We start from the raw sequence: 19,318 nt of genomic DNA on the forward strand, positions 1-19,318 counted from the left end.
TTAAATAAATAACAAAAATAAATAAATAAATAATAATAATAGCAGGAACCAAAGAACACTGTCACGGAGAGGAAAAAGACATTTACAGGGGAGAGGAAACCCTATCCCCTGAGACACTAGGTGAAGTAGAGTCATCCAGCTTCATACTGAAGACATAACCCTTACTTAAAGTTCAATGGTTTGTATTCAAGTAAGAACAAATTTCTTATAGATTGATGTGATTATTTTTTTCCTACAAATCTGAAACTTTGTAAAGAATATTGTGGTACTAAAATGGATCCTTTTATCCACCGAAATGACAACACCCGAAAATACCAAGACTTTGTGTACTCATATCAAGAATAAAGGGATTTTGACGAAGGAAAAATCTATTTCTGGGGAGAGACCTGTGACGTCCGGTGAAAGTCCTTCTTTTCTAATATAAATCTTCCAAATATACTAGAGAAAGATAAAAGCATGGAATGCAGAGGTTACAACCCTCGCGCGAGCACCTTGTTGGTGTCGTATATCTAACAAGGGCGAGTGTAAACCACTATTCACAGGCTGTCTACCATTTAGATAATCCCTTCATCAAAGGGGAGGGCCGTGACAGGCCCTAGAGAATGCAGTTGGGTTACCCTACCGACACCCACCACTCACACTCACCAGGTCATCCTTCTGCAAGAACATATGGCTTGGCAAGGAAAGGGTGGGTCCGTACAAAAATAACCGAGAAGGGTTTCACCAGGTGTCACAGGTCTCTCCCCAGAAATAGATTTTTCCTTCGTCAAAATCCCTTTTCTGGGTTGACCTGTGACGGCCGGTGAAAATGTACCAGAGAATGCCTTCCAAGCCCAACAATGTAATAACATAATGAGGAGAATATAATCACCATGTACGACAATAATATGATATAATAATGTAAGTAACCGTCCAATTACCAACTAGCCAAATGACATAGGGAACGTAAGGCTAAATAATTATGACGACAAGGAAACTGTGTCGAATCGCAAAAGGCATCAAACCTTACATGTCTAAGCATATCTAAACATTAAAGGAACGGTAACTACAATAAGTTAAACCATAGGAATTAAACATGGCAAATATCATAGGGCTAACGAACTACCCAGGAGAGTGGAGACGTGGTGTGAGTGGCAGGTAGGAGGGAGAAGAGAAGAGATGGAAGAAAGGAAGAAGAAGAGATTAATGAGGAGGGATAAGACTCCCCGTTGCCATCGTCGGGTATTAAAGGGCCTGTAAGATCTTTAGATAGTGGCGTTTGACAACCATAGTGGATTTCCAACCCGTATATTTTTAAAATCATCAAAGTCCCTGTTCTGGAAGTCATTGTTGGAGGTATCTACTGTCCGTATATCATGAGCCTGGGGAAATGATTCTGGATTAGTATGTTTAATGAAGTAGAGGATTTGTTGCCTGATACTGTGAATGGAAATAGTACCTCCTTGTTCCCTGATAACCAAGGGGGCCAGACGGCGGGTGGCAGTTCTAGCTAAAAAGGCCTTGAGAGTAGTGACTGTACACTGAGAAAAGATCCTGGGGAAGAAGAATTATCTTCCGAGGGGAACACCTATTTTGCGGATCCTCATTTTTTAGCTCGGAAAGCTTTGTCTGGAAAAGGGAGTACTTCGGCTGAAGGGAGGAAATTATGTTTTCCGGGTTTCGTGAGAGAGCTGCTAGTTCTGATGTTCCATCACCTGAGGCCATAGCCGTTAGAAATAAAGTCTTCCTAAGAAGAGTGATATAAGAGCAGGATTTATTGTCCGTATCCGTCGCAAGTTTGAGAACACCGTTCAGCGATCAAGTGTCCTTTTGTGGCCGAACCGAAGGTCGAAGCCTAGCACATCTTTTTGGAATTGATGAGAAATAGGAATCAGCAAGGTTAATGTTGAACCCAACAAGGAAGAGCTTCTTCAAAACTGATTTGATGGTGGTTAAAGTGCTAACTGTTAGGCCTTTGTCAAATAGGAACCTAAAGAAGATGGCTAAATTCGGGGACATACGAGTATGGTGTGAACTCTTAGGGAATCTGCCAGTTGTTAACGGCAGAATCATATTGGCGAATTGTCGAGTCCCTTTTGTCCGATTCGATGAAGAGATCATTTTCCGGTTCAATGTTCACGTCTCTACGATCTGCCAACTTCCTGTAGTCCACAAAGTTAGAGTTTTGGCTATCCTTGAGTAATCTGACAAAGTGAGTTTGGATTACTTGGGTCAGTTTGAGGAACGGGATCCGGATGGGACGGAGTTTCAACTCGAGGAGGAGAGGAAACCAACTGTTCTTGGCCAGTGAGGTGGTACTAAAGGCACTGCGCCCTGGAAGAAGCGTAGTTTGTGTAAAAGTTTCTTTAGAAGATTCACTACGGGAAATAGGGAAATCATCTTCTAATGGTTCCAATCCCGGGGTAATGCGTCCATGGCATAAGCCCGAGGGTCCAGGGTTGGGGTCACAACAGGGAAGTTTGTGATTCATCTGAGTTGCGAATAGATCTACCTGGAGGCCCGGAACCAGCCTGAGTATCACCGGAATGAAATTATGTCTAGAGACCATTCTGACTCCAGTGGATTCGTCCTGGATAGTGAGTCCGCTCTCACATTCTGGCCTCCCGCTAGGCGAGTTGCTGACAGGAACCAATTCTTTTCTGTTGCCCAGGCGAAGATAGTGACCAGGATCTGATTCAGGTTGGGTGACTTGGATCCTCCCCTGTTGGCGTAGTGTACTGCGTCTGTGCTGTCTGACACTACTCTGATGTGGGTCGACCTCGGAGGAGTCGACCTCTTCAGGGTCAAGAACACTGCCATGGCTTCGAGAACATTGATATGGGACTGTTTCATGGCGGGTGACCAAGAGCCCTGAAGCATCTGATGTTCGGAGTAATCCCCCCATCCACTTAGAGACGCGGCTGTATGGAATGTCATTTGTGGGGGTGGGAATTGTAGAGGAACCGATTTGGAGAGGTTCTTCGGTTCGGACCATGGGCGTAGTCTCATTTTCAAGACAGAGGGGATCTTCGAGACCTTGTCTCTTATAGGTACTGTAGCTCTCTTCCTCCAAACTCGATTGATGTCTTTGAGTTTGGCTTTTAATAAGAGATCTGTTACTGAAGTGAATTGGAAAAGGCCGAGGATACTTTCTAAGGCCCTTCTGGACACCTCTTTGTGTTTGAGAAAATTCTTGATCTTGGAAACTATTCCTCTTACCCTTTTGGAAGGGAGAGACAACGTGTGCTTCGAAAGGTCCCACTGAATGGCTAACCATTCTAAGTGGCCTGATGGTTGCAGGCGAGACTTTTGGAGATTGACCCGAAATCACAGGTTGTAGAGAAATCGAAGTAATTCCTTCATAGCTCTGTTGCCTTGTATGGCCGGCCGGGCCCTAATGAGCCAACCGGCCAGATAAGCAATGATCTGTATCTCTTGGTTCCTGAGTTGTCCTAACATTGTCTCTCCCAGTTTCGTGAATATCCTGGGATCAATGATGAGGCCGAAGGGCATGTCTTGAACGCAAATGCTTTCCTGCCTAGGCGGAAACCCAGATAAGAAGAGAAGTTTCGAGCTATAGGCGCAAGCTAATAGTCGTCGGTAAGATCGACAGAGGTGGTGACGGCCCCACGGGGAAGTAAGGTCCGTACCCGAGAGATAGTCAACATCCGAAACTTGTCGCAGAGAATGTAAGAGTTTAGCTTGACAAGTCCAGGTCCACTCTCAATGCCGACAAGCCTTTCTTCGGAATTGTGAACAGGCGGCCTTGGAACTTCAGTGATCGATCCCGTTTGATTGCTTTCTTCTTGAGTAACTCTGTGGTGTACTCTTTCAGGATGGGAGTTGATTTCTGGGAGAAGGTCATTGGTGAAGGAGTAGGACCTTGTGGCCATTTTCACCTCAAACCTTTAGAGATTATGCTATGAGCCCACAGACCGAAGGTCCAATGGTCTCGAAAATGGTAAAGTCTCCTCCTTACCGGGACCACCTCGTCGTGAGGGAGTGAATCTAGGTCCTTTCCTTCTCCGAGCCCCCTTTTTCCTAGGTCCGCCTCGATGGCGGGACTGTCTTCTACTCCTGTGGCTTCCTCTCTGGTGTCCACGAAAGGAGCCTGAGGGTTCGGATCTAGGGCTGTATGCAGGCGAGGACATCCCAACGGGGTTGGGCTGTGTACCTGGGGAATTAGTGAGGTAGACCACCTGATGAGGGGGATTCGGATGCATAGACGTCGAATCAGAGGAAGACTGTGATGACGAGTGGGTAACCGACTATCGATTCCTGTCTGATAGAAGTCTCCGACAGAACGTATTTCCCACAACTAACCCGATCAGACCACCAAACGTGTAGGTCGAATTGGAAGGGCAGAGATTGGTTCTTCCTGAATATCCAAAACAAAGCCTCAGTGGGATAAATTGAGGCTAGGGTCTCCCCGAGGTGGGGTCCGGCTCTTTAAGAGCCGGTATGGCCGAACCTTCTTTGTCAGTTTGAATAGTAAGACCTGTCCATTTATCCATAATAGACAAGGCAACGATGAGAGCGGCTGTAGATATGGCGTATTCCCCATTGTGTGGGGTGAGCTTGGAATTATCGTACACCCCAGACCGACAACATCCTGGTCCAGCCAGATCGGGCCTGCCCTTTAGGAAATAATACAGTTACCTTCGGTACCTTGTCTAACCTAACCAAGGCATGCTCTTTCAATCGAACGAATCCGTTGAATGGGAATTCTAGTACCTGAGAGTAAAATCTAGGTCCCCCAGAGGGAGGACGTCTATGCCATCCAGAGTTATGGTACCATCTATATATGGAACATGTAAGGCAAATCTCTATGCGTTGTTTTTATCGAAGGAGGTTACTCCGATACGCCTGGGGCTGTAGGGGGAGTCATCCGAGTTCCTGAACGGATCCGACTCACCACCATATCTTTGAGCTCCGTCATAGCCCCTTGGCTTTCCCTAGAATGTGTTGTTTTATGCAAGGTAACATGAACATCAGGATCCTTTGAGGGTCCTAGGTCGGTGTCGCAGGTAATTGCAAAGCTGAAGGCTCAAAACTCATCCCCACCTACCTGGCCGTCCATGGGGTCGACGTCCAACCTTAGAGAGGACACTCCGAGGAGAAAGGGACCTCTAGATGGAGCATTCCTTCCAAACCTTGATACCTAAGGGCGGAGAGCCTCTCTTGCAGGCCGGAGAGAATCATCATCATCCTGAAAGAAGTGAGGGGATTAGTGATGAAGGAGAAGACCGTTCTCCTCAATAAGCAATGCATACATTAATCCGGATCAAATTAAATCATCGCCAAGGGATACCAAAAGGAAACATATTAGAACCAACTTAAATCATGGGTCCGGAGTAGCGAGGACAGCTCGTAGCAGAACGTGCATGACTCCGGGAACCACACCATGTAGGCGGACCTTCTGTAAAAGAAAGGGGACATAAGTCTGGATGTTCCTTGAAACTTGGTTAGTGATCCTATTCACAGGCTGGGATCAGCCGTAAAGCTAATAAAATGTCTATATTTATACATATATTTAATTCTATCTATGTATTTCGTGTTCAAAATAGAAATAAATTAATTATGCCTATATTTATGCATATATTTAATTCTAACTATGCATAAATGTGGATAAATATCCATACAACATCGTGTTCAAAATAGAAATAAATTAATTATGCCTGTATTTATGCATATATTAAATTCTAACCATGTATAAATATGGATAAATATCCATACAAAATCGTGTTCAAATAGCAATAAATTTCCACTCAGTACTTGGAACCGAACGCTAGCCCCTTCTACTAATATCCAGTAACCACATAACATGTAACTATAACCTCATCGGTAAAATAAAGTTAACTCCGGTTCTGAACGTCCAAGTCAGGGGTGGCCAACCTATGGCGCATGCGCCAACAGTGGCGCATGCGCCAACAGTGGCGCATTTCATGATTACAAGTGACGCACTATACCCCAAGATAGTTAATTGAATGACTTTTCTTTAATATTGGTAATTATGTTCATATAATTTCATTAGGACTTCCAAGAATAGCTAATGAATATTACCAACACAAATTCAAAATGTCATTAAAGTAAGTACAGTTTACTTTGTATTCATGTTAAATCCTTTCCTTTATAGCTAAAACCAAAGATTGGCCACCCGTGGTCTGAGTGATCTCTGTTCCCACCGGAGTCCGGTAAGAAAAGGTCCGTCACAGTGAAAACGTGAACATCCTGTACGATATTGTGATTATTCATGAAAAAGGGGTTCAGCTTGATCTCTGTTTGCACCGGAGATCCGGTGGCAAAGGCCTGTCATCGTGATATCGTGACCGTCACCGGTACGATAACATTAACCTCAATGAATGTCTGTGTTATCTCCAGTGAAGCCGGAGATAAGATGAAAAAAGGGGCCGTAACGGTTTAATTGTGATCAAACATGACAAAGGTTCGTGTGCAAAAGGCCTCAGCCGGAGTCTGAGTGCCGGATTTCACCGTTGCACTCCAAATATCTGACTAGTTCTCACCCAATGAGTATCCATTATAGCGGAGTATAACTCAAGGCGGAGCTAAGGGTGTCGGCATAAAACGACCCCAATTAATGACTCATACACTAACGTACCTATTAATAGTGTTAGCTATATTAACAGTAACCACATCAATAAAACGTGTATAACATTAAACGTACTATCATCAACTCTGATAATAAGAGGAGGCCTGAATAACTCGTGATCGTATAAAAACGGAGAACGGGAAATTCACTTCTCTTACTCGAGCTAATAAAGAAAACGAGAGAAGGGATAACTCATATCTGTAGAACAGGAAACGAGCACTCTATGCTCTCGCTCTCAAGGTTACATAATAAAAAACTAACATCACACAATAATATAAGAAAAATAATAAAATTGATTGCTTTTTTCTTAGTAATTGTAACCAAGAACGAAGAATAACGACAACGTAACAAATAAACAAGGATATAGTCTAAATTGAGCCTTCCTGAGGAGAGTACAAACTAACAGACTAAATCGCTATTCTTAAATCGCTATTCTTTAAAGCGCTATTCTTCGTAGGCCCAAATTGGACTTGCAAGCAAATAAATACCATAGTAAAAAACTAATAATAATTAATGATAACACAAATGGTCATAAAACGTAAGTGATATAACCTAGATGACAGAGTACCAGATGGGCAATAACAACTAGAAAATTTACCGAAGCGAACATAACCCAAAATGGCTGCCGATACCTCGGCAGGACAATCGCTTCCAAAACTAAAAACCACCATATGGAAACAGAACAAATGACCGGTACTGCAAAAAGCTGCCAAAACAAACTATGGTACTTAACATTGGTAAGGGTGAAGTAGCAACGTCAGTCATGTTGAAATAACGAGAAACTCTTTGAAAAACACTGTGCAAAAACAAACTCAACTTGCTCGCAAGTCCAAAAACAGAAGGATGACCTGGTGAGCGCGAGTGGTGGGTGTCGGTTAGGGTAACCCAACTGTATTCTCTAGGGCCTGTCACGGCCCTCCCCTTTGATGAAGGGATTATCTAAATGGTAGACAGCCTGTGAATAGTGGTTTACACACGCCCTTGTTAGGTATACGACACCAACAAGGTGCTCGCGCGAGGGTTGTAACCTCTGCATTCCATGCTTTTATCTTTCTCTAGTATATTTGGAAGATTTATATTAGAAAAGAAGGACTTTCACCGGCCGTCACAGGTCGACCCAGAAATCATATTTACATTAAAATATAAACTATCTTAACAGAAATAGACTTAAAAGCTACAAATATCCTCAATATTTTCAAGATTCAAATAATTTAAAACTTCCTTTTATTAGCTCAGACATTCCCGACAAGATTCATCAAACTTCGCTGTATCATTTAATCTCAAACCTCTCTCCTGAGCAAAATGTACTTCACATCTGTACTTTCCATTAACACTACTTTCCACATTTCTTGGAAGACAATAGTTAATTTCATAAGCATATTTTCCTTTATTTTTTCATGAAATTCACCAAAAGGTTTTACATAAACATCAAAATAGACTAACAGTTTGAACAATTTCAAACATTCAAAAAAACACTTTTCTACACCACAGAATTGTTATTAGTAACAAAGAACAGCTACTTTATGTCATCAATTAAAAGGGATCTCTAAAAGGTCTTGCATTTACCAGTATAGTAATTAGTATAACACCAAGTTTAATGCCATACCTATGCATGTTCTGAATCCAAATATTGAAAAGAATTAGGACCACACATTTGTACAAAATTGAAGTCTACTCAAATCTTTAACTTGATCTGTTGACTAAAGACAACCAACCTGAAAGTAAAACACAGATCAGATAAATAGAATTTCTATCAATTGGCCTCTCAAAATGCAATGAAATCCTTTTAATGTTTCAATAGACATCTGAAGATTGTAAATACAGCAAATCTTCCCAACTACTAGAAATAGTGTGTAACAAGAGATTTTAAGAACATTCAGAATGTCATTGCCTAGTTAATACAGTCTGGAAGCATCACTTATTTTGAAATAAATCATCAACATATCAAATGAAAGGTTCCCAAGAATAATATAGCAATTATTCATGTAAAATACTTCGTACTTAGGTAAAGCCATTCTCTTATAATGATGTGACTGTCAAATTTTTTAGTCATGATAATGCACTTAGTTCTCCTGCAAGTGTAAAGGTTAATGATACTTGCAAGACTACAAGAAATTAATGTATTTCTATATCAGGTTTCCCAAAGTCTGATTTGTTGTTATATGTACCCTACTAATAGTAAACCATCTTTAGACTGGATTAGCAATGTTATCTTCAATCATTTATAATTCACTCGGAGAGAAGTTTACTTGAATGGATTCTAGGCCTAAACGCTCACTTTACATGTGTCCTCCATTAAAACAAAATGCATCTTATTCAAAAAAAAATAAGTGTACCAGAAAATTTGAATTATCACACATTTCAGTATGTACAGGAACTCCTGCTCCTTTGGAGGGAGAACAACATATTACTTAAATTACTAATAATGTATACAGTTACAAGTAGGAATACCTTAACACTTTACAAAGAAATGATCACTTCAGTAAATAATATCTTTTGACCACTACATCCAAAACTTGTAAAGAAACAGCATAGGCCTAATACGTCATTCCCTCATAAAAATTTCTCGAAAATTCAGTGAGTATGATTATAAAATTAGTAAAAAACAAAACTGCGATAGGAAACTTCAACACTTACCGTCAATAAGATATTTTGATGACTCGACCCGTGTTTATTTTGGTGGGTGCTCTCTTTCCGACCATCAGGTGTTATCTACCATTACCTCTGGCAACATTCTTCCTTTCCAGTGTCATTTAGATTTTCGAGTCTTTTTCACATCTTTGTAATTTCTTGGTTAACTTACTGAATGGTCAGTTTTTTCACTGTATTTTAAGAAATCCTTACACTGCCTTCTTTGATTTTCTCCCACATTTCCTTTTTTATTATCATTTAATTTCTGATGATATATATATAAACCTTAGGAAGCTAAAATATTTAATTCCCAAGGTTTCAATGCTTGATGTTTTCAAATTTGTAGGGGAGAACATTAAACCCCACTATGGTAAAAAAAAAAAAAAATTTCAATTTATTTTTTACTATAGCACTTATCTTCTAGTATTTTATCAATTAAGTTATCAGGCCAAGCTTTTACATCCTGTTCTCGAATTGAAATCATTATTTCTGAAGGCGTGGGAGATCAAACATTATTTCCAATGTGTCCTTTGATGTGTGGTCTTTAGTACAATTAATTCTCTTCCAATCATTGACTATAATTTGTGCTCTTTTTGTGATCATGTGTCAATTTTTGGCAGTAATAAATCTGCATTGAAGTAGATATGACAGCTCCCTTATTCACCTGGTTTAAATTGGCATTAATGATTAGTTAATGATATAGTTGTAGCTCAAGCCCAGCTGATTACCACCCAACTTCCATAAAACCCCATATTATCTGACATCGTCGTTTGGTTACTGTGGTTATTTATGTCAAGATTTTTCATAGTTTCGACAATCTTTTACATTCAGATACAGTATTCGCAGACTGTACCAGTCTGTACTCAATACTAGGTATGCAGTTAATTCTAACAGTCATGCCTTCTCCAACATAAGGCTATGTTAAACAGGATGATATAAGTGTCTCCATAGTTAATATATGACACCTATTTTAATGTCATTACTGATCTAGATTTTTTTTTTTCATTAATTTTCATAGTTTGTGTATTTACTTTTCTTACTGGGCTATTTTTCCGTCTTGGAGGCCTTGGGATTATAACATTGTACTTTTCTAACTAGGGTTGTAGCTTGTCTAGTAATAATAAAAAAAAAAAACGATTGGCCTTTTAGTGCTGCTTTTGACCATATTAATCATAAGGCCCTTTTTTAAAACTAAAAACAATTGGGAATGGGTAGGTCTTTTCTTACCATCCTTTTATACTTTTTTAATTAATAAATCACAATTGTTGATGTACCCTAAACTGAGAGCAAGAATGTGATATCTAGAGTTCCTCACGGTAGTGTCCTTGGCTCATTACTTTTCATACTATATACATATGTGACTTAACCTAGAATACAAAATCATTGCATATGCAGATGATGCTCTACACACTGCATAAATTCTGTCCTGAATGTAGACCTGGGGTAGCTGAATCCCTTAATAATGACCTAGCTGAAATCAGTGCACAGTACAAATTTTGGGCATGAAATTGAACCCTAACAACACTGGCTCCTTAACATCTGGATCTCGGCATTGATATTTTAACTTTGTATGGCAAATTTTAGGAAATTCTAAATGGCAATTTTACTTTTTCATTTGGTCTGTTTTTCAATTGCACAAAAAATGTCTCATTGAGAAAGTTTTTCAGGATTTTCAGTAATCAATATTCCGAAGAAGTATTTTAACACTTATTCTGCCTTGTTTCAACTACTGTTCTGCTTTCTGGTCTTCAGATACTGAATCTCATCTTAATTTGTTGGACAGGAGCTTACGGTCCATTAAATTTCTTATTCCTGATCTAGATATCAATCGTCGTTTAGTTAGTTCATTATGCTCATTGGTATAGACTTCTCAAAATTTTGACCATCCTTTGCATTCAGATCTTCCCAGACAGTACCATCCTGTTCGTAATACTTGGTATGCAGTTAATTCCAATAGTAATGCAGTGATGTTTTTAAGTTTAACAGGCTGACAAGTCTTTTTATGGTTTATTTATGGCAGATCAATTTTAATGTTGTTAATGGCCTTTAAATGTTATTTTAATTGCTCATTACTTCTCTTGTAGTTTATTTATCAATTCCTTACTTCCTTTCTTCACTGGGTTATTTACCTTGTTGGTGCCCTTGAGCATAGCGTCCTGCTTTTCCAAGAAAGGCTGTAACTTAGCTAGTAATAATAATAACACTTTTCATCATCCAGCACTAACAACGGCAATCTAAAAGATCATTTACATAGGTGAAGTTTACACTTGTGTCACACCAAAAACAGTTAAAATCATATAGAATCAACACCAAAATAATGCCTAGTAATAGGATTCTAAGAATTCCCCCATCTACAGTATACAAGTCTCCTTCGATATGACAATTTGTCTCAAGCATGTAGATCATTTTACGATCATATTTTTCTTGGTATCTTTAAATTCACCTTCAAGTATCTTTATTTCAAATTATGAACAGCTGTTGAGAACAAAAAGCCAAATTCCTACCCCTTTTCTCAGAAGGTTAAAGCTAGAAAGGGTTTCAGGGAACGTATCAGTCTCCAAGTCCTTCTAGAATAAATGAAATTAATCCCCGTTTCAGCAATGAAATAGTACTGTATATAAATATCCTCCCCTTCATCAACTTTCTAACTTCATTCTAATTCAAGGGTTGCATGCCATCAGCCATTTTTCAAGATGGATGGCATTGAATATCCATAAATACTTCATTTTGCAATAAATTTGCAAAGACTTGTCCTAATTGATTGATTGTGTTGTCAGATCATATATTTATCCCATGAATAATCTGAATTTGGAACCATGGACTTAAATCACTTGCAATTCTTTATAGGTAGCTCAGCTCTGCAAAGCTGTACTCCTAGACAATCTACATTCATAACCTGTATATGCTGCTACCATCCATATTACTATATTCAGAGATTTGCCAGTTTGCAAATTCACATATTATGTATCTTAGATTTTCTGCCCCATACAAAATTGCCACTTGCTGTATGATCACCTGCATAGTTACCCCAAAGCTCTTCCATTGCATTTACTAGATTGCATTCCTTCTCGAGACATCCAGACCTCTGACAGTAGTAACAGGTCAACAAGTTGTACTTCAACACCACTCTCGTGAATAGCCTTTCAAATTTCAGGCTAAAATTATAGAATGATGTAGCCAGCCTGACCTCCAGTCTGTTTTGTGAACACCAATCTCAATTTTTCTTCCACTCGGGTATTGGCCGTTTCTTCTTTGTTTGCGGTGAAGATTTAATAATTTAATCTTTCTATTTATTCCAATGGATTTGACACAGTAAAATGATTTAAAGTTAGTAATTTTCTTGCTCCTGACCATCAAGATGGCACCAGCAATTAATTCTTCATCCGTTACAATCTTTAATCCTTTCTTTTTCTATATTTTTCTCATCTTAGAGCAATTTTCAGTTTGGAAAATTCTTTTTGCGTAGTACAGTAGTCTGTTGCCTTCTTCGTTTATGTAGTAAGAATTATGCAAGTGAGTTTTCTTCTGTATTAATGAACCTGCAAAGAAAAATACTCCGTATAGAAACCAAACCTTACTTGAACATGGGATGAACGAACCTAAAGCTTTTTTAAACAACTTAATGTGATGCTTATCTAATTAATTCACCTACAGAACTAACATTTTGTAGTGTGATATCTAAATTAAAACATCTATATAATTCAAATAGAAACATCGAAGATTAAAGGATTTCCCAAGGTAAAACAGTGTGGCTAATAAATAACAAATTAAGCAAAGCAATATGGAAAACCATCTATATTGGCTTTGCACACTACTACTGAAAATAAAGGGATTTTGACTAAGGAAAAATCTATTTCTGGGGAGAGACCTGTGACGCCCGGCGAAAAAGTCCTTCTTTGTACTTTTTCTGATATAAATCTTCCAAATATACCAGAGAAAATTAAAAGCATGGAATGCACAGGTTACAACCCTCGCGCGAGCACCTTGTTGGTGTCGTATATCTAACAAGGGCGTTTGTAAAACACTATTCACAGGCTGTCTTCCATTTAGATAATCCCTACATCAAAGGGGGAGGGCCGTGACAGGCCCTAGAGAATACAGTTGGGTTACCCTACCGACACCTACCACTCGCGCTCACCAGGTCATCCTTCTGCAAGAACATATGGCTTGGCAAGGAAAGGGTGGGTCCGTACAAAAACAATCGGGAAGGGTTTCGCCGGGCGTCACAGGTCTCTCCCCAGAAATAGATTTTTCCTTCGTCAAAATCCCTTTTCTGGGTCGACCTGTGACGGCTGGCGAAAAAGTACCAGAGAATGCCTTCCAAGCACAATAAATTAATAACATAATGAGGAGAATACAATCACCATGTACGACAATACTATGATATAATAAAGTAATCGTCCAATTACCAACCAGCCAAATGACATAGGGAATGTAAGGTTAAATAATGACGACAAGGAACCAAATGAGTGTCGAATCGCAAAAGGCATCAAACCTTACATGTCTAAGCATATCTAAACATTAAAGGAACGGTAACTACGATAACAGTTAAACCACAGGAATTAAACATGGTAAATATCAAAGGGCTAACGAACTACCAAGGAGAGCGGCGACGTGGTGTGAGTGGCCGGTAGGAGGGAGAAGAGAAGAGATGGAAGAAAGGAAGAAGAGGAGATTAATGGGGAGGGATAAGGCTCCCCTCTGCCAACGTCGGGTATTTAAGGGCCTGTAAGATCTTTAGATATTGGCGTTTGACAACCATAGGGGATTTCCAACCCGTATATTTTTTAAAATCATCAAAGTCCCTGTTCTGGAAGTCATTGTTGGAGGCATCTACTGTCCGTATATCATGAGCCTGGGGAAATGATTCCGGATTAGTATGTTTAATGAAGTAGAGGATTTGTTGCCTGATACCGTGAATGGAAATAGTACCTCCTAGTTCCCTGATAACCAAGGGGCCAGACGAGTGGGTGGCAGTTCTAGCTAAAAAGGGGCTTGAGAGTGTGACTGTACACGGAGAAAAATCCTGGGGATGAAGAATAATCTTCCGAGGGGAACACCTATTTTGCGGATCCTCATTTTTTAGCTAGGATAGCTTTGTCTGGAAAAGGAGTACTTCGGCTGAAGGGAGGAAATCTATGTTTTCCGGGTTTCGTGAGAGAGCTGCTAGTTCTGATGTTCCATCACCTGAGGCCATAGCCGTTAGAAATAAAGTCTTCCTAAGAAGAGTGATATAAGAGCAGGATTCATTGTCCGTGTCCATCGCAAGTTTGAGAACACCGTTCAGAGACCAAGAGTCCTTTTGTGGCCGAACCGAAGGTCGAAGCCTAGCACATGTTTTTGGGGTTGATGAGAAATAGGAATCAGCTAGGTTAATGTTGAACCCAACAAGGAAGATCTTCTTCAAAGCTGACTTGATGATGGTTAAAGTGCTAACTGTTAGGCCTTTGTTAAATAGGAACCTCAAGAAAGAGATGGCTAAATGCGGGGACATACGAGTATGGTCTGCACTCTTAGGGGACCTACTAGTTGTTAACGGCCGAATCATATTGGCGAATTGTCGAGTCCCTTTTGTCCCATTCGATGAAGAGATCGTTTTCCGGTTCAATGTTCGCATCTCTACGAGCTGCCAACTTCCTGTAGTCCACAAAGTTAGAGTTTTGGCTATCCTTGAGTAATCTGACACAGTGAGTTTGGATACGCAGGTCAGTTTGAGGAATGGGATCCGGATGGGACTGAGTTTCAACTCGAGGAGGAGAGGAAACCAACTGTTCTTGGCCAGTGAGGTGGTACTAAAGCCACTGCGCCCCGGAAGGAGCGTAGTTTGTGTAAAAGTTTTTAGAAGATTCCCTGGGGGAGATAGGGAAATCTTCTTCTAATGGTTCCAATCCCGGGGTAATGCGTCCATGGCATAAGCCCGAGGGTCCAGGGTTGAGGTCACATAACAAGGAAGTTAAGTGATTCATCTGAGTTGCGAATAGATCTACCTGGAGGCCCGGAACGAGCCTGAGTATCCACCGGAATGAAATTATGTCTAGAGACCATTCTGACTCCAGTGGATCCGTCCTGGATAGTGAGTCCGCTCTCACATTCTGGCCTCCAGCTAGGTGAGGTGCTGACAGGAACCAGTTCTCTTCTGTTGCCCAGGCGAAGATAGTGACCAGGATCCGATTCAGGTTGGGTGACTTGGATCCTCCCCTGTTGACGTAGTGTACTGCGTCTGTGCTGTCTGACACTACTCTGATGTGGGTCGACCTCGGAGGAGTCTCTCTCTTCAGGGTCAAGAACACTGCCATGGCTTTGAGAACAATGATATGGGACTGTTTCATGGAGAGTGACCAAGAACCTGAAACATCTGATGTTCGGAGTAATCCCCCCCATCCACTTAGAGATGCGGCTGTATGGAATGTCACTTGTGGAGGTGGGAATTGTAGAGGAACCGATTTGGAGAGGTCCTTCGGTTTGGACCATGGGCGTAGTCTCATTTTCAAGACAGAGGGGATCTTCGAGACCTTGTCTCATATAGGTACTGTAGCTCTCTTTCTCCAAACTCGATTGATGTCTTTGAGTTTGGCTTTTATTAGGAGATCTGTTACTGAAGTGAATTGGAAAAGTCCGAGGATACTTTCTAAGGCTCTTCGGACACCTGTTTGTGTTTGAGAAAATTTTTTGATCTTGGAAACTATTCCTCTTACCTTTTGGAAGGGAGAGACAACGTGTGCTTCGAAAGGTCCCACTGAATGGCTAACCATTCTAAGCGGCCTGATGGTTGCAGGCGAGATTTTTTTTTGGAGATTGACCCGAAATCACAGGTTGTCGAGAAATTGAGGTAATTCCTTCGTAGCTCTGTTGCCTTCTATGACCGGCCGGGCCCAAATGAGCCAACCGGCCAGATAAGCAATGATCTGTATCTCTTGGTTCCTGAGTTGTTCTAACACTCTCTCTCCCAGTTTCGTGAATATCCTGGGATCAATGTTGAGGCCAAAGGACATGTCTTGAACACAAAGGCTTTCCTGCTTAGGTGGAAACCCAGATAAGAAGAGAAGTTTCGAGCTATAGGCGCAAGATAATAGTCGTCGGTAAGATCGACAGGGGTGGTGACGGTCCTACGGGGAAGTAAGGTCCGTACCTGAGAGATAGTCAACATCCGGAACTTGTCGCAGAGAATGTAAGAGTTTAGCTTGACAAGTCCAGGTCCACTCTCAATGCCGACAAGCCTTTCTTCGGAATTGTGAACAGGTAGCTTTGGAACTCCAGTGATCGATCCCGTTTGATTGCTTCTTCTTGAGTAACCCTGTGGTGTACTCTTTCAGGATGGGAGTGGATTTCTGGGAGAAGGTCATTGGTGGAAGAGGAGGACCTTGTGGCCATTTTCACCTCAAACCTTTAGAGATTATGCTATGAGCCCACAGACCGAAGGTCCAATGGTCTCGAAAGTGGTAAAGTCTACCCCCTACCGGGACCACCGCGTTGTGAGGGGGTGAATCTAGGTACTTTCCTTCTCCGAGCCCCCTTTTTCCTAGGTCCGTCTCGATGGCGAGACTGTCTTCTACTCCTGTAGCTTCCTCTCTGGTGTCCACGAGAGGAGCCTGAGGGTTCGGATCTAGGGCTGTATGCAGGTAAAACATCCCAACGGGGTTGGGCTGCGTACCTGGGGAATCAGTGAGGTAGAACACCTGATGAGGGGGATTTGGATGCATAGACGTCGAATCGGAGGAAGGCTGTGATGACGAGTGGGTAACCGACTATCGATTCCTGTCTGATAGAGGCCTCAGACAGAACGTATTTCCCACAACTAACCCGATCAGACCATCAAACGTGTAGGTCGAATTGGAAGGGCAGATCTTGGAATTATCGTACCCCCCAGACTGACAACATCCTGGTCCAGACAGATCGGGCCTGCCCTTTAGGAAATAATACTGTTACCTTCGGTACCTTGTCTAACCTAACCAAGGCAATCTCTTTCAATCGAACGAATCCGTTGAATGGGAATTCTAGTACCTGGGAGTAAAATCTAGGTCCCCCAGAGGGAGGACGTCTATGCCATCCAGATTTATGGTACTATCTATATATGGAACATGTAAGGCAAATCTCTATGCGTTGTTTTTATCGAAGGAGGTTACTTCGATATACCTGGGGCTGTAGGGGGAAACTTCCGAGTTCCTGAACGGATCCGACTCACCACCATACTTTTGAGCTCCGTCATAGCCCCTTGGTTTTCCCTAGAATGTGTTGATTTTAGCAGTCACGGTTTATGCAGGGTAACATGAACATCAGGATCCATTAAGGGTCCTAGGTCGGTGACGTAGGTAATTGCAAAGCTGAAGGCTCAAAACTCATCCCCACCTACCTGCCCGTCCATGGGGTCTTCGTCCAACCTTAGAGAGGACACTCTGGGGAGATAGGGACCTCTAGATGGAGCATTTCTTCCCAACCTTGATACCCAAGGGCGGAGAGCCTCTCTTGCAGGCCAGAGAGATTCATCATCATCCTGACGGGAACCATGTAGGCGAACCTTCTGTAACAGAAAGGGGACATAAGTCTGGATGTTCCTTGAACTTTGGTTAGTGATCCTATTCACAGGCTGGGATCAGCTGTATAACTCATAAAAATCAATTTTAAAGAAAAGTCATTTAATGTACTATCTTTTGGGGTATAGTTCGACACTTGTATTCATGAAATGTGACACTGTTGGCGCATCCGCCACAGGTTGGCCACCCCTGACTCAGACGTTCAGAACCGGGTCTAACATTATTTACTGGCTATTAGTATTCTATTGATTCATCTGTTCACTGACCAGAGTTTCAAGGAACAGTAGATAGCCTCTCATGGCATGGTTAGTCTCGACCCGGCCCTTCATTAGAAGGGGCCAACGTTCGGTTCCCAGTAGTGAGTGGAAACTTATTTCTATTTGAACACTATGTTGTATGGATATTTATTCATATTTAGGCATAGTTAGAATTGAATATGCATAAATATAGGCATAATCAATTTATTTCTATTTGAACACGATGTTGTATGGATATTTATCCATATTTATACATAGTTAGAATTAAATATATGCATAAATATAGGCATAGTTATGTTCATATATTTTTATTAGGACTTTCAAGAATAGCTAATGAATATTACCAACGCAAATTCAAAGTGTCATTAAAGTAGTACAGTTTACTTTGTATTCATGTTAAATCCTTTCCTTTACAGCAAAACAAGAGATTGGCCACCCGTGGTCTGAGTGATCTCTGTCTATACCGGAGCTCCGGTAACAATCCCCGGTACAAAGGTCCGTCATAGTGACAACGTGAACACCAGAGGAAAACTAATATTAACCTCAATGCTGATCGCCTGTACGATATCCGGTTAAGCCGGAGATTCGATGAAAAGGATCGTAATAACGATATTGTGATTATTCATGAAAAAGGGTTCATACCCTGATTCTGATCGTCTGATTGATCTCTGTTTGTAACGGAGAACTAGTGACAAAGGTCCGTCATCGTGAAAACGTGATCCTCAGCGGTACGATAACATTCTCTAATACTGAATGTTTGTGTTATCTCCAGTGAAGCCGGAGATTCGATGAAAAAGGGACCGTAATAATGAAACTGTGAAGTCTTCATCGGTATCACATGGTTAACTCCGGTTCTGGCCGTCTGCTTGATCTCTGTTTGTACCGGAGATCCGGTAGCAAAGGCCCGTCACCGTGATATCGTGACCTTCCCCGGTACGATAACATTAACGTCAATGAATGATTGTGTTATCTCCCGTGAAGCCGGCCGTAACGGTGTAATTATGATCAAACATGACAAAGGTTCGTGTGTAAAAGGCTTCAGCCGGAGTCCGAGTACCGGATTTCACCGTTGCACTCCAAAAATCTGCTCCTGTACGTTAACTAGTTCTCACCCAATGAGTATCCATTATAGCGGAGCATAACTCAAGGCGGAGCTAAGCATAACAAGGCGGAGCTAAGGGTGTCGGTATAAAACGACCCCAATTAATGACTCATACACTAACGTACCTATTAATAGTGTTAGCTATATTAACAGTAACCACATCAATAAAAACGTTTATAATATTAAACGTACTATCATTAACTCTGAT

The 19,318-nt window shown here is 41.2% G+C and overlaps 1 long non-coding RNA gene across 3 annotated transcripts in view; it reads right to left on the reverse strand.

Annotated features, from left to right (window-relative positions):
* The window catches only part of LOC137638754 (uncharacterized), a 69,299-nt gene that overhangs the window by 21,017 nt on the left and 28,964 nt on the right, over nt 1-19,318 (reverse strand). For all 3 annotated transcript variants that reach the window (XR_011044185.1, XR_011044183.1, XR_011044184.1), the window contains 2 exons: nt 9,227-12,759; nt 8,196-8,304 (listed from right to left, as the gene is read on the reverse strand). This is a non-coding gene — a long non-coding RNA (uncharacterized lncRNA). The remainder of the gene's footprint in view (nt 1-8,195; nt 8,305-9,226; nt 12,760-19,318) is intronic.

This window comes from Palaemon carinicauda, chromosome 3 (assembly GCF_036898095.1).
Source record: "Palaemon carinicauda isolate YSFRI2023 chromosome 3, ASM3689809v2, whole genome shotgun sequence".
Classification (NCBI taxonomy): Eukaryota; Metazoa; Arthropoda; class Malacostraca; order Decapoda; family Palaemonidae; genus Palaemon; species Palaemon carinicauda.